Source organism: Diceros bicornis, chromosome 9 (assembly GCF_020826845.1).
Source record: "Diceros bicornis minor isolate mBicDic1 chromosome 9, mDicBic1.mat.cur, whole genome shotgun sequence".
Taxonomy (NCBI): Eukaryota; Metazoa; Chordata; class Mammalia; order Perissodactyla; family Rhinocerotidae; genus Diceros; species Diceros bicornis.
Genome location: NC_080748.1, coordinates 6,725,301 through 6,748,311, shown reverse-complemented (window position 1 = coordinate 6,748,311; position 23,011 = coordinate 6,725,301).

Sequence of the window (23,011 nt, the reverse complement as noted above, 5' to 3'; positions counted from 1 at the left end):
TGCATGATGTTTCTTTCAGTCTAAAATGGGAGAAGAATGTATAAAGCGAAAACCAGCCAGTCTTTCCTGTCTCCTAACTTACTCATTTCCAATGAGTGCCCTGGGGACTGGCTGCTAAGTTATGAACTCAGCAAAGCACATTTGGCGATGAATGGAAACAGTTGGAAGGTTTTGGTTGCTAGTCCTGACCAGCGGATCCTCTCTGCCTGTAAAAAAAAGTGGCCCAACACATTTCTACCAAGTTGTTGGTGGACTTGACCTCAGGCTCAGAGGGAAAGACAGTCTTGTAAGATTTCCAGAACTCAGTGCATTACATCCAGCTAGAAATAGCACGTGAACAGTTGAACAAAGGTCACAGATCTACTCCCAGCTGAAAACCCTTAAACACAGCCAACTAAGTAAATATGCCATGGTATTTATTTATTTATGATGTTTATTGATCTCATAGAAATGTGGGATAGGATAGTAGCCTGGGAGATTATCTTCTGGTAATGATGTAATTGCAGCACAGCACTGCACAGCTGATAAGGTACCCTGCAGTGTCCTCCCCAAAATGAGCCGCTTTGAGATTGCAAAAGCCCCTCTATTCTGATCATGGGTGCCCATTTTAGTGTGGAAATCCCCCAGCTCACTGCAGCTAATGCACGGCAATTCTTTGCCTTTTCTCGCCTAAATCCACTGTTTTGATGTCTTGATGGATGTGACCCATTTAGACAGCAAGCAAGGCCTTTCTCGTAAGGAATGGCAGGCACTTCTTTAGGAGAGCTGCAAAGAGGTCATAGGACACAGCTTCAAAGAGGTCACAGGAATTAGCAGTCAGAGCATCCACGGGCTCTCTCTGACGGTAGCTAGCATATCGTTCAACACCTCTTTTTGCTCTACTTGACCCATTGGAAAATCAAAGTCATAATCAATTGTATCCTAGAACTATTGAACAGAAACTTACCTCTAAATCTTTGCTGATAAAACTAGGCAATAAAAGATTTCTACAAGCAATTATTGCATCTGCTTGACTCTATATTTCTCTTTCTTTCCTGACTGTTTACTTACCATCAATGACAAAATTATGACAAGCCTACTCGTACCTCTCCCCTCTTTTCCATTTTCACTGCCATCACCCTTATTCAAGACCTCACTATTTATTATTTAAAATCACTGCGATAGCTTAGTCGTTGGGCATTTGCCCAATGCACCACCAGGCACTTTCCCTTCCAATTCATGCTAAACCTCACACCAAGATTAATTTCCCTAAAGCATACCTCTGATATAAAAAACTCTCTGATAGACGTCCATTGCCTATCAAATTGAGTAGAATATCTTAGTTTTGTATTCAAGATTTCAATGGATCATTCTTCCCAGCCTGAACTTCTTGTATATTCGTTATCATTTTCCTTATATTTAGTCTTAGCTCCAATTTTTGGAAGATGCCTATGCTTTTGGTCTAGCTTAGATTCAATCATTGGGTTCTAGAAAAACACCATGAGATTTTAAGCAAGAAAATGATGTGGTCATAGAATGTTTTAGGTAGGTCTGTGATTACAACTTGGAAGGTTACTGAGTAGTTTGAAAGCCACTGCACTTGTCAAGTGTGAGGGCTTGAACTTCACAGTAGAAAGAAAAATGAAGAGAAAAGAGATGAACCAAGAGAAAGGCACCAACAGAAAGAATTTATAGAAATAACAATATTTGATAAGGAGGAATGAATTAAAAATGAGAGAAACAAACACCTTCCAGAATTCCACATTCTAGTTGAGCTGTCTTTTAAGAATGTTTTTACGACAGGCCTTTCAAATAAAGCATGATATGGTAAGTCGTGTGTTTTTCCGTTTTTCAAATGGCATGTATATTATTTCATTTTAAATACCACTCAAATTAACATGACTTCACTTTTCCACTAATCTCCCATCCCCAACATTTATCATCTTTTAACCAGAGGCCTATCAGATAATCTGATTTACTTCCTCAAAATATTTTTAGTACCCGAGTCAGTATAAGCCAAGTAATCAAATGGTGGATTCACAGTTAATTATTATTCTAATCACTATGTGTTTTCTGATTGTAGAGCATAGAGAAAAATACATTTTCTTCAAGCCATTTAAAGCAATATTGTGAGCATACAATTGTTCTTTGTATCTGTTTTAACAGATATAGGATGATCTACAAAAAGACTAAGCAAGGTGTAGCTATGCTACGTTACATGACCTGAACAGTTGGCTATACAGTCAGTGCTCAATAAAGGTTTGTTGAACAATTATGATATTCTTCAAAGTTTTAAAGTTGAAAATACCAATAGTACCATTACAGAAAAACAGGTGCAATTGTCACCACTTCCCCCTCAGAAAGAGCAATGGATAAAGTAATTTCCAGCATGTTTGGATCATTGCTTTATTTATAAAAATAGTATGTGTGTGGGTGGTTTGTTGTTAAATTCCTTGAAACTTTTACTTAGGAAAGAAATTTGATACATGAGAGTTTACTTATTGGGCAATATAAGGGTTAGGAAAATGTTAGGCTGCTGCTTGCTCCCTGAGTGAATATGGTTCTGATTATTTCTCAGGAATTAGAAAATAAAGAACACTAGAGACCAGGAATTCTACAGTGAAAATTCTAAATATCTGGTGAAATGTGTCTTACAAATTAAATCCCAGACCCTTTTCAGAGCACTTAATACGCTCTCAAGGGTGAAATGTGTTTGTTTTTAGCAAGTAGATTAGCTTACATCTTGTGATGGGAAAAGTCTATGTAATACAGCCTGTCCTGCAGCTCTCGTTTCGGAGCTGTTCGTTTGGGTTGTATCTTTTGGCCATAGTTGTGGATCTCAATTTTCTTCACTGTCTGAGCGTTAAATCGTTTTCTGTCTGCTGTCAAGCTGTCTTTTTTGGTTCCCAGGGCCCCTCCTCTTCTTGTAAGCCACTCACTTATTTCCAAGGTCAGGTTGAATCCATCTTTAGTTTTCTCTCTTTATCACACACTTCAAAATCTATCATTGCTTCGTGTACCTGACTACCGACTGTATTCAGTTTGAACTTAGAAGATAAATTATGGGACTATAAATAATTGGCATCAAATTTTGTACAAAACCACATGTTCAGTGGACGAGCCTAGGTCTTTTAGAGCTCAAAAAGAGTGGAGTAGGCATTAGCTCAAGAGACAGGTTTTGAATGATAACTATTCCAAGTGGTGGGATGATTTGGAGGACAAGTCAACATGAACCATCACGATTGTCCAAATCACCTTTTATGTCCCTTCTACACCTTCAAAACCTTGGGCAAAGCTACCATGCCCAAGCCAGCAGGCTGCCCCTATCAACCCCTCCAGATGGAGCTCCCCCACTAACCCAGAGGCCCCCAGGCCTACTTTCATTCTTTCTCATGGCAAATGGTCTAACAAATGTTTCCTAGAGGGTTGTGGTGGCTGGAAGATTGATTTTCTGGCTTATTGTGGTGCTAACATAGTATCTTGAAAATTATGTCATGTGGATTATAACCATTATGCTTTTCTAAAAGAAACTTCACACTTGTTTGGAAGAGGATACGAGTCTATATGAAATTACTTTGGCGATAGCCTTTATTCTTGCTTCCAAATCAAGGAGGGCAACTTCAAATACTAGAAGACAGACTCCAACGTGATTCAGTCCTCCAAAGTGCAAGATCTCCCACACAAAGCCCTGTTATGCAGCTCATCACAGATATTTATTATAATGAACTCCAGCAAGCAAACTGTTACTGTCTTCTGATGAAAAGTATGATAGTTTATCAAGACTATTTTGAATTCTAAGCCTGATCTTCAACCAGCTTGCATAGCTTCCACATGTGGAAAATGATAGCTAACACAGATATAGCAGTTTATACCAAATGCTCTTAACAACACTTTACATATGTTAACTAATTTAATATATTCCTAACAACCACCCTATGATAGAGGTATAATTCGGGTTCCCATGTTAAAGGTGTGGAAGTAATGCACAGAGAGGTTAAGAATTTGCCCCAAATCCATTAGCTAGTAAGTGTTGGAATCAGGATTTGAATCCATTAGTATCAATCCAAGATTGACCACTTCCATTAGTATCAATCCAAGATTGACCACTTCACTATATTCCATCTCTATCAGATTTCTTTAGCCCAATTCAAACATTTATAAATCATCAATGTAAATTTTTTTTAAAAGAAGAAGTTACAGGATTGATCCAAACAAAGCAGTTATCATTTTTACTCCAAGCACTCATAGTTTTGCTAATATTAAACTAAAGGAGTTAAACTAATATTTGTAATAGACTAATCTGTCGGGGAAATACCAGAAAGTAAGAATCTGAGGAGTACAAGACAGGAATCAGCAAGGCATTTTGGGGACTATTGCTACTGAGACAAGAGTTGTCAAGGGCCTGAAATAAGACAATATTACTATGGTAGGAAACTTCACGATATATTCAGGAGATACAGCCAGCAACTATTGCTTGATCTCTGCTTCCCCACTTATCAGCAGTGTGCCCTTGGGGAGGCTCCTGAATTTCCTTGTGCCTCGGTGTATTTATCTGCAAAATAGTGATGAAAATTGTTGTGAGGGTGAAGCGAAATAACTCATATAAACCACTTAGAACAGTGGCTAGCACATAGTAGTCACTCTATAATTAGATGCTATTACTACTACTATTATTATTAAGTAGATATGGGCATTAAAGACAAAAAGTATGCAGAATGGCTGCCAATTTCTAATTTGAGTGACTCTGAAAATACAGGCATCATTCATTGAAAATGAAAATAGAGAAAGAAGGGTCAATAGGAAAGGAGAGATTAACTGTGTAATAGGAAAGATGTCTAAGTGATGAGACAAGACCCTAGAAGAAACAAAAGAGAATGGGGTCATAAACACAGGAAGAGGTACTGATCTTGAGATGATAAGGGATAAATGAGATACTAATAGATGCAGCTATAACTACCTCTGAAGGGGAGAAGGGGGAGATTGGGCATAGTTCATATGAAAAGGTCTCAGTTTCCTGGATGAATGTCCTTGAGTGGAACACAATGAAATGACAAGAATACAAGAGAGTTAAATGAGAAAGCATTCAATTGTTCACTGTACTGAGTCAAGAAGGAAGGAAATGAGTGAGCCTAGGTATAAACTGGTAGATTGATAGTGTAGGGATAATTGAAGAGCAAAGAAACTGGAGGTCTCCAAAGGACAATGAGCAAGTATAGTGAACATTAGAATATGAGACAGAAGGATAGTAATTCCTCATGGAAGAGTTTAAAATTTCTGACACGGAGTTGAAGCGTGTAGGGGGTTTGAAAGAAGGCAAAGGTGAAGATCAATAGTCTTGATGGTGTCCAAGAACCTGGGTACTGAAGTGTTGGCTACTTTGGCCATGTGAATATTGAAATTGGCCAGATTGATGGTAGGATATGATTGTGACCTAGGTACTAATGTCTTCAGTAATTATAGCAGAATGACCAAAATGTACATAGCTTCATTACAACAATAAGGAGTAGTAGAGACTGGAAAAGTTGGGTAGTATTAACTTAGAGATAAAGTAGTTTTACTTAAAGACACAAGAACAATTCTTTAGAAATGGCATTGAGGAGCTCAAGGAATACCAATTCCTCTCCTGGGCTTTGAATAGACCAGGAAACTTGCACTTCAGAGGCAGCATAAAAGGAAAAACTTAAGGGTAGAGCCAAGATTTCTTTATGTGTTAGAGGAAAAATTCTGTGACAGCTTGGTGGCACAGGGTAGAAATTTATCATGAAAGTGGACTCTCAGGGCACAGGAGAAAGATGAAAAATTAGAAAGAGTGGAGACAGGAGATGAGAGGAATCAAAGAGCAGTGTGAGAAAAAAAATACAACAGGACATTGAGGGCAGAAGGAGTACCATAGAAAAAATCAGAGTATGTATGGCATGTTCAAAAGCTTCCAGTATTTCACTCCAGCCTCAGCATGGAGAACAAGGCCAGAGCAGCAGGAGAAGATGATGAGATTCCAGAGCTCATTAATTAATCTTAATATCTAGATTCAGATGTCTGTTGGTTGTCAAACTGTGGCAACTGTGTGTTGCTGTGATGCTGAAAGCTATGCCACCAATATTTCAAATACCAGCAGGGTCACTCATTATGGACAGGTGTCAGCAGAGCTTTCAGACTAAAACAGACTAGGGGAAGAAGAACTTGGCTACTCACTTCCAAAAAATTAGCTATGAAAACTCTGTGAATAGCACTTGTCTGGTATAGTGCCGGAGGATGAGAGGATGGCACAAAAAGACCTGGCAGAGTTCTGCTCTGATGTACACAGGGTCTCTAAGAGTCAGAATCCCCTCGACAGCACTAACAAAATATCTAGATTGCTCACAGCTAGGTAGCTGAAGAGAAGAAATGGGACAGGTTACAGGTTAATCTCACCTATGAGTCAGGTATAGTAGCTCTTCATCAAATACAAAGGGAGAACTGAGGCCCATTTATCAAATGTGCTCACATACACTATGGTTATTATTAAGGATCAATTAAGTCAATTTGTCAGTTCATTGCTAACATCTGGTATCCACATTCTAGTGTAGTGGCAAGAAGTTTTGGAACACTGGAGCAGGACTAACGGTCAATAAATTTAGATCATTGGGCTTGGAGTCTGAATCTGAACAAGTCAACTAGAAATAATGGAAATTGACAATAAAATCTTGGTGGAAAAGGAACAAGAAATGCATTACTTTGCCTTTTCAAATAGTTTGCATGGATACTGTTTATTTTTCCCCCTAATTTGCCATTTGGCACGGTCTAATGCATAAATAATAAATTAGGCTGTTATTAATTACTGTTTTAATTGGAAAGAATACTTTGGCTTTGCAACTTCTTAGACTAAAAAAAATTTAAATACTCATGGTTTTTGATGATGTCTTAAATGTTAAATTTCCAGTCTCATCTTTTTATTTTATCAGAAAAAAATTAGCTAAACTGGCACTTTCTCCCAGAAAGGCTTTCATCACAGCTCAAAAACACTTGCTATATGTGTGTAAAAAGCTATTCAAATTAGGTACAAAGTTAAAACTTCATACCTCAAACTTCACTCTAGTCAAATTTAAACATGTTTATAACCATTTCCTGTACAATTCAAGAGTACAGCTACTATCCTTTATGAGGATCTTTTCAACAGTGTAGTGTTCATCCTGTCATGAAATCTAAGAATGAGAAAGGGCTGTGCCTAGAACTCGACCTTAGATGAAACAAGTTTTTACAGGATGAAAATGCAATACATTGGGGAAACCGAACAAGCTAGAAAGGGACTAGGGAATTTATATTTGGCTGCCATGATCAGAAAAGGGATTTGGCAATGTTTTTTCTTTGCTTTTTCCACTAAATCCCTGACAGCAGTATTTGATGCTTTGGATTTGTAGACATGATCTCAATTTTAAACTATTCTAGAACCCATTCTGCTGATCATAAACATACAGGGGTAAGTATTCTCAAGTTTACCTAGTAATAGGAGAATTTATCTTCAAATTATTGTGGGATTGGGAAATGGAGACGTTTTTCTACTCTATGATCCTATGTGGTATACTATGGGCCCCAAGGGATGAATCAGAGTGAAATTGCACTTTTCCTCCAATGTCTTAAGATCATTATTACCTTTCCTTATTCTTTGAAAGGAGAGAGTACAAACAGAAATTACCCACTACACACAACGACCAAATAAAATCTCTCTTTTAAATTTTATAAATTTATTATAAAGTTAACTGGGAAACATGATGAGCTTCCCAAGCAACACTGTATTACCTTTATCTTTCTATCCAATAGGAAATAGAATAGATGTCTACAATGAAAATTTTCCACTGGAATTGAGAGGGAAGGTGGAAAATTTTTTAATTTGAAGGTAGAATAAATTGGAAAGTTTCATCAAGGATTGACCTAATTTTTTTCATTATATGTGAGGAATGAATATGGCTATAGAAACTGTTGCATTAGATTCCAAGTCACGTTTTGAACTATAGATATAATAAGGAAAGTGTACTTCACCAAAAGAGGATTGTAATACACAAATGAAAGAGAGCTTGTCAGCTATTATCAACTTTCTCCACAAAACTTGAGTCAAGTTCTCAGTGTACTGAACCCTGCAGGCTCTGATTTTCTCTCAGTTGGCCCCTCATTGTTTCTCAGCTTTCCTGGTCACCACACTTCTGCCTTCCTGAATTATTCTCTCTCAGGCCTTTTCTCCTGGCTTAACAAACACATCTATAACCAGCCATTTGCCTTGGAGACTTCATTCTCTTTTCTGCAGTCCCCCATTTTTCCATACTGGTATTCACAAGAGTGAATTTACACTGATCTCACCATCCTCATGTTCCTTAAGAATATGAGCATCCTAGCAATATTAAAAATAAATTTCTAAAAATTCTGTGAGTTAGATAGAAATATTTTAGATTTAAATACATTTAAAATGTTTGTATTGCAGTCACTCCAGTTGTCATACCTTCTCACTACTTACATGCTTCTGTGCCCATTGGCTCACCACCCCAGGCTATGTTATGATATTGAAGGTCCTGAAATTGTACCACCCCGGGACAAGTAAGCTCAGAATACAGATACAAAGATTCTCATCAACCCCAAGGCAAATGAGTCAAGTCCTTTGGCCACTACTCCACATCTAGCAACCTCAAAAAGACCATTAGGACAAAATTCATTAGGACTCTCTCTTCTCTTCATCAGTCAATTTCCATAATATACTTTACTTCCTGGCACCCCACGTAGACCTCCAATCCTCACTCACTCCCAAACATTTCTTATGCACCTTTGGAAACTGTCTTTCAAGAACCAACATTCTACCATTTATATATATACTCATCTTACAGTTTTCTTCCATCTCCTTGACTTAATTGAAATCAGTCTTCCTCTGAGGAAATCATTTTCCTTAATCTCTCACATCAGTTTATTCTCTCACACATTAGTATTTTAAGAAGAGAAGGTCAAGTGAGTGTTCCCTTTGTTTTCTATGCTGTCTCCAAATGTTTTTCCCCTAACCTCTGTATTTGGGGATCTGTACCATTTGACTCAAATTTCTTCTTACCCTTTCTCATTAATGCCATCCACCAACCTCTGAGCTTTTCTTTCCTTCATTAAAGACTTTGGAAAAATGATTCATAGTCTTATCTTCCACTCTAAATCTGCTATTACCTTGAGTGGGTTTATGGCATCCTCTTCATAGCTCATCACGCATTTCTCTCATGGATCACAAACTCTTCTTCTCTTTGTTATATTAATTAACTACTTCCACTAAGAGCTTTCCTTGGACATAGGTACAGATTTATCCTGAATTGGATGAAGTAGTGTAACAGTTTGGTTGAAAGCATAGATTTATAGTAAGAGAGATCTGGTTTTAAATCCTGACTCTACTATGAGTAGTTGTTTTAATTTGGACAAGCTACCTAATCTTTCTAAACATCATTTTTTCCAACTCTAAATCAGAGAGGATATTACTCATCTAAAATTATGAATGATTGAATGAGACAATACATAAAACTTCTTGACAGATCATTCTCTCACGCATTTCTTCAATAAACAAAAATTTGATTACCTAGTACATACGGCACTAGACGGGGGAAAGCAATGGGCAGCAAATACAAGGAAGGCCTTCCTCTTAAAAAGCTTGTGGTCCATTGAATACTGTAGACATTCTTAATCAAATAATCACTTTCATGAATGTACAATTTAAAAGTATCATAAGGACTCTAAAGAAAAGGAAAGATGTGCTAAATATGGCAAAGGAAATTGACCTAGACTGGTTTTCCACAAGGGCTTGCCTGAAGAGGAGATATTTGTGCCAAGATCTGAAGATGTTATAGGCATTAACCAGACAAAGTGCTTTTTTTTGTTGTTGTTTTGTGGCAGAGGAAGAGAACTTTTTAGGTAGAGAAAATAGCATGTGCAAAGACCTTGTGTTGGAAAGGATCACGTTGGATTATGAGGATCAAAAGCATGCCAGTATGGCTCAGATAGTGAGGGAAAAAGCAGGTCTAGATGAGGCAAAAGAAATGAGCAGAAACCAGAACATTAAGGCATTTCTATACTATTTTAAGGATTTTTGTCATTATTCAAAGAGAAATTAGAAGCCATTGAAAGGTTTTAGGCACAGAGATGTCATGATCATAATTGTATTTTTAAAAACTTTCTTCATACAAAAATTAAGTGCATTTATATACTTTTGCAATAAACAATCCAAAACCAAAATTAACAATAACAGTTTACAATACTGTAGAAAAGGATAAAAGAGTTAGAAATAAATTTAACAAAAGAAGTGGAAAACTTATACTCTACAAACTTCAAAACATTGTTGAAAGAAATTAAAGAAAATCTAAATACATGGAAAGATATCCAATGTTCATGAATTGGAAAATTTAATATGGTAAAGATGGCAATACTCCCTAAACTGATCTGCAGATTCAACACAATCTTATCAAAATCCCAGCTATCTTCTTTGCAGAATTTGAAAAGCTCATGCTAGAATTTCTATGAAAATTCAAGGGAATAGCCAAAACAAGCTTGCAAAAGAAGAACAAAGTTGTAGAACTCACAGTTATCAGCTTCAAAAAGCTACAACAATCAAGACAGTAGTTAGGACTGGCATAAGAATACACATATAGGTCAACTGAATAGAATTAAGAGTCTAGAAATAAACTTTTGAGTGACACCAGTGAAAATTGTAAAGTAGTGAATTTCAAGTCTATCCATCCATAAAAGCAATAGATAAACTGACAAAAACTGTCAGAATTAATTTTTTCAGAACTGTGGAAATTAATCAAAAGCTTAAAACAACTAAGAAATGATTTAGTCAAGAAAACTAGCTGAATCTTCTCAGAGAGCTTTGTACTATTTTAAACTACTCTGGTCCCATCCCTCACTCCTCAGCTGGGCAACAGCCTTGAAAATAACAGCCCACATCCCCAGTACAGTTACCTATTAAGATAAGGAGCAGAACAGACTTTATTTTCAGAGATTTGTAGTTGTTTGTTTCAACCTATTTGGTGGCTCCCTGAGGGGCCAACTCAAAGGGTTTGTCTTTATTTCGCCTAACTTGGAACTCTCCAAGGGTTGAGGTGGCTACTCAAGGGGCATTTAAACATTTAAAGGCAAATGTATTACTTTGTGCCACCTGGGAAAAGGATAATAGTTGGGTAAAACAATAGACTAACCAAAAAGCTTGGCAGAAAAAGATAGTAGAGAATCTAATTTTCAAAGCTGCCACATTATAAAATTCATAATTATAATTTTCTACCAAAAAAATTATAAGGCATGCAAATAAACGAGAAAGTGTGGCCCATAAAAAAGATTTAAAAAGTTAATAGAAAATGCCCATGAGGAATTAGACAGATTTTAAATCAATTATTTAAAATATTCTCCAAGAGCTGAAGAAAATTATATACAAAGAACTAAAGAAACCATAAGAATAATATCTCATCAAACAGACACTATCAATAAAGACATATAAATTATGAAAAGGAGACAAATAGAAATGCTGAAGTAGAAAAGTACAATAACTGAAATGAAAATTTTACTAGAGGGGCTCAATGGCAAGTTTGAACATATAGAAGAAAGAATCAGAGAATCTGATGATGGTCAACTGAGATTATCCAAATACAAGGGAAAGAAAGAAAAAATCATGAGGGTAAACTAACACAGCCTCAAAGACCTATAGAACATCTTCAAGCATATAAACACATACATAACAGGAGTTCCAGAAGGAGACAAGAGAGAGAAAAAGTCAGAAAGAATATTTAATAAAATCATGGCTGAAAAATCAAAATTTTATGAAATACATTAATCTACACAACCAAGAATCTCAACAAACTCAAAATAGTATAAATAAAAGAGACTGGCAGCAAGACACATTATAATCAAACTATAGAAGTCCAAAAACAAAGAGAGATTCTTGAAAGCAGCAAGAGAGAATTAATTCATCAAGTACACAGGATCTTCCATAAGATTAACAGCTGATTTCTCATCAGAAACAATGGAGGCCAGAAGGCAGTGGAATGAAATATTCCAAGTGCTGAAATAAAAAACTGTCAACCAAGAATTCTATATCTGGCAAAACTATCCTTCAAAAATGAAGGAGAAGTTAAGACATCCCCAGATAAACAAAAACTGAGAGAGTTTATTGCTAGTATATCTGCCCTAAAAGAAATGCTAAAGGGAGTCCTTCTGGTGGAAATGAAAGGACACTAGACTGTAACTTTAATCCACATGAAGAAATAGATTACCAGCAAAGGTAATTACATAGGTAAATATAAAAGTCAGTCTTAACGTGTTTTGGTTTATCACTTCTTTTTTCTACAGGATTTAAAAGACAATTGCATAAACCAATAATTATAAATCTATGTTGATGAACACACAATAAATAAAGATGTAATTGTGACAATAACAGCATAAGGATGGTAACAGAGCTATATAAAAGCAAAGTTTCAGTATACTATTGAAGCTAAGTTGGTATTAATTCAAACTAGATTAGTATAACTAAGATGCTATCGTTAAGAAAATAACTAAAAACATATAGTAAAAGAAATGAGAAGGGAATCAAAGTGGCACCCTAGAAAATATCTAATTAATATAAAAGAAGCCAACAATGGAGAAATTGAGGAACACAAAAGATATGACATATAGAAAACAAGGAGCAAAATGACAGAAGTAAACAGCTCCTTATTGGTAATTATATTAAATGTAAATTGATTAAACTCTCCAATTAAAAAGCAAAGATTGTCATAATAAATTTAGAATATGATCAAACTATATGCTGTCTACAAGAAACACACCTTAGATCCAAAGACATGAATGAGTTGATGTAAAATGATAGAAAGAGATATTTTGCACAAACAGTAACCAAAAAAGAGCTGAAGTGGTTACATTAATATCAAACAAAGTAAAATTTAAAACAAAAATTGTTGTGAGAGAAAATGAAGGACACTACATAATGACAAAAGGAATAATTTATCAATAAGACATAACAATTATAAATATATACGCACTTAACAACAGAGCCCCTAAATATATGAAACCAAAATAAACTCTCACATTTATGGTAAATTTTTTTTACAAGGTTGCCAAGATAATTCAATAATAGTGACAATAACGCAAGAAATGGTGCTGGGAAACTGGATATCCACATACAAAAGAATAAGGTTGAATCCCTACCTCATACCAGCTATAAAAATTCACTCTAAATGAATCAAAGACACGAATGTTAGAGCTAAAACTATAAAAATCTTAGAAAAAAATAAGAGTAAATTTTTGTGACTTTAGATTAGGCAAAATTTTCTTATATATGACACCAAAAGCACAAACAAACAATAAATAAATAAATAGGACTTCAACAAAATTAAAAACTTTGCATTTCAAAGAACACCATCAAGAAAGAGAAAAGTCAACACATTCTCAAAAATGGGAGATAATATTTGCAAACTATGTATGTGATAAGAGAATTCTATTTAGAATAGAAAAGAATTCTTACAACTCAATAATAAAAAAAAAAACATAACCCAATTTAAAAATGGGTAAAAGATTTGAATTATCTCCACACATTTCTCCAAAGAAGATAAATGAGTGGCCAATAAGCAAATAAAAAGAGGCTCCATCTCAGGGATTTTTTAATTCAAAACCACAATGAGATACCACTACACACCCATTAGGGTGCATATAACTTAAAAAGACAGAAAACAAGCAGTGTTGGCGAGGGTGTGAGAAATTAGAGCACTTACACACTGCTAGTGGGAATGAAAAATTGATTAGTCACTTTGGAAAACATTTTAGCAGTTCCTCCAATGTTAAATATAGAGTCACCATATGACCCATCACTTCCACTCTTAAGTGTAAATCCAAGAGAAATGTAACATATGTCCACACAAAAAATTTTGCATAAATATTTATAACACCTTTCTTCATAACAGTCAAAAAGTGAAAACAACCCAAATGTCCATCACTGATGAATGGATAAATAAATGTGGAATATCCATACAATGGAACAATATTTCCTCATAAAAAGAAATGAAGTACTGATATATGCTACAACATGGATGCTTTGAAAACATGGAATCTTGACAACATCAAGCTAAGTGAAAGAAGCCAGTCACAAAAGACCACATATAGTATGGTTCCACTTATACGGAATTATATGAATTATATAATTTATATGAAATTATTGCCAAATCCATGGAGACAAAAAGTAAATTAGTGGTTGCCCAGGGCTGGGGGATTTGGGGAGAAAGGAGAAGTGACTGCTAAGGGATTGGGATTTCTTTTTGTGGCATAAAAGTGTTCTAAAATTGATTATGTGGATGGTTGTACAATTCTGTGTATATACTAAAAACCATTGAATGGTTAAATGGGTGAATTGTACAGTATGCAAATTATATCCAAATAAAGCTGTTGTTTTGAAGAAGCTTGTTTCAGCTTTAATCTGGAAAATAGATTAGAGGATAGCCAGAGAGATTCAGAGAAACCGGTTAGGAGGCAATTGTGTTAATACAGGGAGAAAAGATGGTAGCTTGGTTTAAGATTTTAATGTGGTCATTGAAAGACTGGATTTAAAAGTGATTTCAGTGGTAAAATCGGTAAGATGTAGGTTGATGGATTGGATATGGATGTTTAGGAAGAAAGATGCTCACAGATTGTAAGCTCCGTAAAGAAAGAACTGTGGTCTATGTTGTCCATTGCTGTATCCCCACTGCCTAGAATAATGCATGGCTGATAGTACTGAATAAATATTTGTCAAATAAATGAGTGAATGCATAAATGACTGCTATATTTCTTGTATGCTTAGTTTTATAAATGCCGGTGCTATTTCCCAAATGCCAGTTGAATTTACAAGAAAAGATACATATCGAATACCAAAAGCCTTTGAACTGGCATGCATAATGTATTGTGGTATCTTTCTACTGAGAACAGTAGAATAGCATTGGCTGCAAGGGTTGGGATGAATTTACTTTTCTTTGACATGTTGAGCTTATGATGCTTTCAAGACATCCAAGAAGAAATCTTGAGTACACAGTTGGAGATGTAGATCTGGAGCTCACGACCGGTTAAGACTGGACATTAGAACTTGGGAAACAAAACTATGTTTACTTAGTTGAAAAAATGTACATATCAAGAAGTAAAGAATGCCTAGGACTGAGCCATGAGTAATTCTAACATCTAATGACCAGAAGAAGGGAATGACAATGTAAAGAAAAATGAGGAGTGATCAGATAGGTAGAAGATCAGTAGACAATACTGTCACAGAATATAAGGGACAAACATTTTTGAAGATTTGGAGATTGGTCAACTGTTGTGTTGCCAAGAGGTCAAGGAAGAAGAAGATTGAAAAACATTCCTTCAGATTTAGTAAGATGAAGATCATTCACGTTTGTAGAACTGTGTGGATGGAGTGATAAGGAAAGATCCAGCCTCCAGGAGGTTGTGGAATGACTAGGGGGAAACAAATAGAGAACACAATAGATGGCTTTCTTAAGAAGAGTGGTTGTAATAAAAATGATGCTTAGTACATAAGACGTGTTCAATATTAGAAAATATATGAAGGAAACCAGTGGATTTCATTTCACTTTCTAATGAAAAAAAAAACCTCAATTCTCTATTCCTTGCAGAAACATAGATCAGCATGCTTTAGAAATTAAAGCAAAGAATAAAAGTCTTTCCCAAAAGGTACACACATACGCTCAAGATGAGAGTGGGTCTGAAACATGGTGAATCAGACAACCTGCATTTACAGCACCTTGCTGGATTTTGATTTCTCTCCAAATCAGTAAAAGAAGCAAAATGGCAGTTTTTGTTATTTTAGAGGTGGTCTGGCCATGAAGGAGGCTTCCTTTGCTCTATGACTTAGGCAAAGGGGCTATAATGACTCCAGAAAGGTGATCAATCATGATTTGCTCTATATGCATATTCATGTACATTTTTATTTATTCCTTCACTCTTTCAGAAGAAATGGAGTGTCTCTGGTGAGCTGGGGCCACATCAAGGTCACTCTTAGATGAAACAGACATTTTTCAGGAATTGCAGGATTGGCTTTCTTTGTTCTTTTCTCTTCTGCCCTTTCTTCTTACCCCTAACAACAGTGTCCCTTTACTTCTTTTGCTCATATGTCGAATGCCCTCCCAACTTCATCTTCAAGAATTTGTAGAAAAATTACAAGAGCTCAAACGTTACCACTCTTAGGAGAAATTTCTATCTTAAAAATAAATCAGTGTTGTAACTAAAAGAGATAAAGCACTAAAAGTGGGACTTTAAGCATTAAGAGGACTTGATATATTAATTTATTCATTCAACAAATATAAATTGTCTATTGAGCTCTAAAACTATACAATAGAGATTTTAAAAAATGAACCAGACACATGATTTCTGCTCCGATGCAGCTTACTTATGAATGTGGGTGTTGTGTGTGTATAAATGCACAATCTTTTTTTTTTTTTGTGAGGAAGATCAGCCCTGAGCTAACATCTGTGCCAATCCTCCTCTTTTTGCTGAGGAAGACTGGCCCTGAGCTTACATCCATGCCGATCTTCCTCCACTTTATGTGGCATGCCGCCACAGCATGGCCTGACAAGCTGTGCATTGGTGTGCGCCCGGGATCTGAACCCCAGACGCCAGCAGCAGAGTGCGCGCACTTAACCACTATGCCACGGGGCTGGCTCCCTAAATGCACAATCTTGAATTGCAGGGCAATGACTATTTCCACTTGCCGAGCTCTTTTAGTACCCATTAAAAGTTAAGAAATAAAAAAACAGAATTTATTTGAAATTTTGTTTATATTTTATCCTTTAAAAAAGATATACATTTATATTATAGCAAATATTTGTGACAAGGAAGAGAAATAGCTGAGGGAAAAACCTGTTTGATGAAAGGTGGACAATAGACCAGAAGGAACTGGTTGAGGAGTACAAGGGAACAGGAGGAGCGTGGCTTGAATGCAGGGGACCTGTGATCAAAGGATCACAACCTTGGAGGTGAACACAACTATGTACTTGCTAATTCTCCTCACCAATCCGCAGAAGTTCAGAATGAATTTTCAAAATTTTTGAATTTTTGGAGAATTCACATACTGTCTGAAACTCCAACACCACACTGAGCAATAGAGCTCTACATGAAGATCAAACGTGGTAGATTTGAGTTCCGAAACTCAAAAGCCTTCAGGACCTAGGCGTTAGCCTACGGAAACACTAGAGTTTGTGGTACCAGCTAGCGCGTGTTCCACCTAAAGGCATTCAAACTCAAAGTTCTTCAAAATACTTGACTAGCCTAAGAGAGCATGGCTGCCAGTTTTCAATCTCTGGAACAGAGTCTCCTGTCATCTCAAGAAATCTGATCAAGACAAATGTATCAGCCTCTCTTTGCCCTCCTTCAGTGCCCTGGGACCACTCCTTGCTCAGTTCCTCTTCCCCCTCTTCTTCACTCCTAGATAATGCATTATGCTCCTTAATGACCACCTTCCCCCTCTTCCTGTTAACGTGTAATCGCTTAGCACAATGACATAAACTAAATATTAGAGCTAAATGTGACCTAATTAAATGAAAACCCACCACCCGTGATTTTCCCAGGAGGTTTTACATTTTTAATGCCTCCACAATGCAACTTCTTTGACTCTCTAGGGGAAAATTCCTTGAGGAAATAGCTCTGATGATGGTACTAAGCAATCTGCTACTCCAGCTTTGATAAGTTCAGCCCTGCGTGTTTTTACAAAACTGGATGTCATTATAGTTCTCGTTTTATGAACAAACTTATACCAAAAAACCCCTACAACCAGAGAATCTATTATAATTGGTTGACCTTAAGCAAAAATACCTTAGAACAAACTTGTGAAAGCTGGTCTGCTAGATATTTCATCACTAAACGAAGTACTTTGGCCATCACATACAGTAAGAGCTAAATCAAGAACTGAAACACAGTTAATTGTCCTAGAGACACAGCAATTCTCCCCTAGCCTTCCAAGACATCCCTCACTAACTTCAGGTTATATAATGAGTTCAAGTCTAAACATGTCATTTTTATATGGTAAGTTATTCATGGAAAAGTGAGCTAGTACAGAATCACATGAGACATTCAGATCACTGGGTGCCATTGAAATAAATATCTGTCAGTTATTGGCAATGGCTTTTAAAAGCAAGCTGCTTTTTACATCTCATGGTGTAATAAAGATCACATCACAGCCAACATATTATCAAAGCTCAAAAACAAATAATGTACAGCACACTTGCCAAGGCCTTTTCTCAGGTTTTATCATTGCTGACAATAGATCCAATGTTGTAAGAACGGTGTTAGTTGGCCAATTCACACATGTCATGCTTTGTTCTCTGCCTGAACCTGCTCCTGCATGACTCGAGGACTAATGCTATTTATTTTTGTTGTTATTATTGAATATGATTTGGCAGAAATGCAGAAATTCTGCAATCATTTAGTCAGTCTCTGAAATTCTTGTGAAATTCTTCCAAGATGGCAAGAAAAAATAACATCTCTGTGCAAAGATTAAAACACCAAAGTGACACGTAATTGACCTTGACAGTTTCTATTGTGGAGAAAATTGTTAGGGATAATCAAGAGGCATAAAGTCTTGCCTAGACACAGGTACAGGAGCAAACAAAGGAGGATGAGATGTTGAAGGTCAGGCACCACTTATGGTAGATTTAACTTCCCCAGCAAATACTGTTGGAGCAGTCATTCTGTGCTTGGTTCTGTGAGGACCTACGAAGACAGACGGGACGAAGGGCCTTTCCTGAGTGGTTTACACCAGAGATAGATGAGTCAAACTTAGACCCTGGAAATGAGGAAGGAAAAATGGAGAGGTGTCCAGTTCACCTAGGGACTGGCCTGCTCTGGGCACCGACCGGTGAGCTTAGAGAAGTCTCTACTTTGTGCTTCTATTCCTCACCTTTGGTGTCTTTACAGCCAAATCTGGCAGTAATCTCTAAAGTAGGTTGAATAGTGTGTTGAGTTTTCCCACTCTGAGTGGATCTGGCTCAGCTAGGTCCAGGATTCCATTACCAGTCTTCCAAGTGATCCAGTTTTCTCTTAATCTGCCACAAATATTCAGTATCTACTTGGAGTTTCCAGGTGTCTAATGATGAAACTTAGGTTGTGGTAGGTTTATTTAAGCACATCCCATTTAGAGGATAAAACTGCTGTTCAAATACATTCAGTTTTTATAACCTCTCCAAATATTAAGGTAAATGACATCTCTGTGGCAAAAATCTTAATACCTCATAGCTAATTCATCACCTAAAATGTATTGATCAGGGATTTTATTTTAAATGTGATCAGCAGCTCCACTCCCTACTTCCCAGCAGTGTAGCTGGAAAGACACATAGTAAGTATACATTTCTAATACCACGCACTAAAAGTGAGGGCCAACAATCAAGTTCATTCCAGAATCGAGGAGAAATTCCAAGTAACCAAAAGATAGATGGTCCTATGGCACCTAGTTGTCAGAAACCAGGAGACCGGCTGCCAGAATGTAGGCAGTCAGCCCCCTGGTTCAGAAATATGAGAGGCACCAACATTGCCCCCCTGCTGTGGGTTGTAAATCCAGGGTAGGGGGAAGGGGAGGCCTCCAAGAGTACTCGAATTCTCCCACTTGCACCAGTACTTTTCCTTCTATATTCATTCAAGGTTTCATCTTGCAGAAAGCAACTGAGGGTAGAGGAAGTGGATTTATGGTGAGGCATTGCATTTTGGGAGGTGTAGTCTTTGACAGTAAAATACTACAAACAAAAATAGAGACAGGAAGAGACTCGATAGCAGTGCATTCTCCCTTGGCCTTTACAGAAAAAGTTTGACAACTTCTGCTGTCCATTACAATTGGCCGAGATATGAGAGGGTATCCCTATAGAATGAGATAATGGGGAGGAGCTGGAAGGACAAGAAGCAAGACAGGGGCAGATGGGAGATTGGACTCCAATGACAACAGACCAATGTCATCCGCTCTGTCATTTTGCCACGAATCAATAAACCCGATTCGCAAATACAGATCACCTGCTCTTCTGTTTATAGTCCTTCTATGCCTTTATCTGATTCACCTTCACTGTTCTAGTCTCCAAATGCTGAAGTCATTTTTTTCTCAAGTTGGTGGCCTAGGCAAGAGTCTCTAGGCAAATGCCATGTGGAATGGATGCTCAGAAAGGTCATTTCATACTTCTCTCTCTCTCGTAGGTTATGCTTGACCCAGAGAAATTATGTGTGACTAACTAACCATTGCAAATCATACAGGGGAAAAATACTATTTGTATGTTTGTTTTCCTCCTCAGTTGAAAGAAAGGTCACTAACAATTCTTTTCCAACATGAGTGAGATTGTTCGAAATAATCAGAAAAAAATGATTTTGAGACAAATAAAATATTTAAGCCATAAAGTTGGAATGTAAAACAATATCACCAAGGTAAAAGAAAATGCCTGTTTATATAGAAAACAGACTTGATATTTTCAATGAGAAAAAGACAACAGCCTTCAAGAGGATTTTAATATGCCTGCAAAGGCAGTGTACCCAAAAAGTGTGTGTTTTTTATACTTTCAACATTCAAGAACTAGGCTCCCAAAAGTCTCATGTGATCTGATTTAGTGGAAGAAAAAAAAGGAAAAGGGTCACCTACAGAGTTCACGGGAAGTTTCTAATGCTGAATGGGCCACTGAACAGAGAGGGCTTGTTAAAAGGGCTGCCTCATTTGGGTCCTCTCTAGATGCTTAATTTGGAGTCTCAAAATCTATTAGCCTCATTAAAATCACCACATGCTCAGGAATCTCTGAAGCAGAAGTCACTGACGCAAACTAGCACAAGAGTCTACAAATTTTCACTATCAATGGAGTAACAATGCGGCTGCTTTGGACATTGGTACTGGTACTCCATTCATGTTCAGAAGTCACAATGGTAAGTTAGTTGAGTTCACAGCCAGCCTAAGCATTTCTAGTATATACCACATAAAGGTATACCAGAAGTAAAAGACAGCAAGGATAACAGTGATTTTCAAACTTTATTTTTTTTCAAATAAAATATTATAAAGAACAGCATGCATTTATTGATTCATTCATTCTAACAAATATTTACTGAGCATTTACTATGCATGGGAAATAGGATGGTGCATCAGAAGAGTTCTTGTCTTTTGGAAATTCATATCCAAGCAGATAACAAGTGAGTTACTATGAAATAAAGAGAGGGAGGAGATCTCCATGATAGACCTTGAAGTATATCGTACAAAATTTGGCCTTCATGTTGTAGGGGAAGAGGGAGAATCTCCCTCTGCCCTTTCCCTTAAGGTTCTTCTGGCTGGCCAAATAATCAACAAGACAGGTTAGCAGGAGAAAATAATACCAAGTTTAATAACATGTATACATGGGAGAAACTCAGAAATGAGCAACTCGTCCCTCTGTCTAAGCTGCTTGCTTAAGTATTGCAGCTAAAGGCGAAGGAACGTGTTGGGGGTGGGTAGTGGCCTGGGACTTCAGAGGGCAGAAGAACAATTCTTTTCAGGGTCATCTATTGATAATTTGGTCAGGGAGAGATAGAGTTTTTTTGATAAAAGGGGCTTGGTGCCCCTCCCATTGCAACATCTATTTTACATTATCTTTATAGCCATCATGATAGAAGATCTGTTCCAGGAATGAGCCACCATGCCAGATTCTCTAGGCAGTTAGTGGGGGAGGTCAAATATCCTTATTGTCTTCAGCTCGAAATAATCCGCATACCAGAGTGGTGCTTCCTGGGGCAGCTTGCCCTGAGCACCATCAATGTCATACTCTAGAAATTACTGAACTAGAGTATGAATGCTAGACCACTGCTTTAAAAAGAAAACAAAACAAAGTGATTACTATACTAATGGTGACAAAGTACCATCATGAGCATATACCAACAGGAACATGTTCTTAATATTTACTTTGTAATTATATACATGTATTTCTCCCCAAAATATAGACTTTAAGATTAATGGCAGATCTAGAAAAAATAATGAGCTTAGGGAAGCCAATGAGTTGGCAAATGGTTCAGGGCATTTTGGAAGTTTCCAAATACCACATGGGTGATATTTCCTTTACAATTCACTCTGGCTTAAGCTTAAAAGCCTACTGTGTTTTAAAAATGTTCAAGACAGTCAGTGAAGGTGTTGGACTGAATTCCAATTCTAACATTCCATTGCTTTGTGAGCTTCTAGCATTCCACTGCTTTTGAGATATATATTTCTGGTTTCCACTACCCAAGTAGGCAAGACAGATTTTTATTTGCGTTCATCTAGATAATGTGTGTGCTTTAAAACTTCCATCCCTCGACCACTGCTTGTGAACCGTGAAGCGTCTGGAAGCTCAAGCAGTACCTGAATCTACAGGAGGGCTGTGCTTTCAGCTGGAGATGAAGAAAAGCTTCCAACAAGATCAGAGGGCAGGTTGGGTGATTTTGAAACTTAACAGATCTTCTTATTACAAACTCCTTGGGAACGAGAAGGGGCTAGGAAAGTGGAGAAACGGGGGAAGGGCAGAAATCAGGCAAGGAGGAGGAGGTGGAAATCAATCTATTTAAACTTCACGAGATCAGAATATATAAAGTGAACCTAGCCACCACTGGCATTGCTCAAATTCCATTCTGAGACTTAGTCATTAATATTTAGCATTTTTTCTGATTATTTTATAGACATGATGTCATTGTTTCACTGTGTTTTGCTAATCACTAATGACACACTTGCCAGAGAGCAAAGTTATAATGTAGTGATGTTATGAGTGGAAAATGTTGCAATTGAGTTGGGGGGCAGGGGAGAAGTTCAGATTAAGTTCAAGGTATTTAGTTGGATTTTTTGGGTGAACCAAATCTAGACTTCTCAAGGGGTTCCACATCTTAGAACCACATTTTAAAACTCACCATTTTTTTGTTTAAAAAATACCCATAAAATTTAAAGCTTCTGAAATAGGAATCTTGGGGAAAGTGAATAAAATCCCAGACATTCCAACAAAAACAACCTTCTTCTTTTTGACAACTCCAGGTTTAGACATTCCTTAGGTTTATTACCACAAAGCAGACCAAGCTG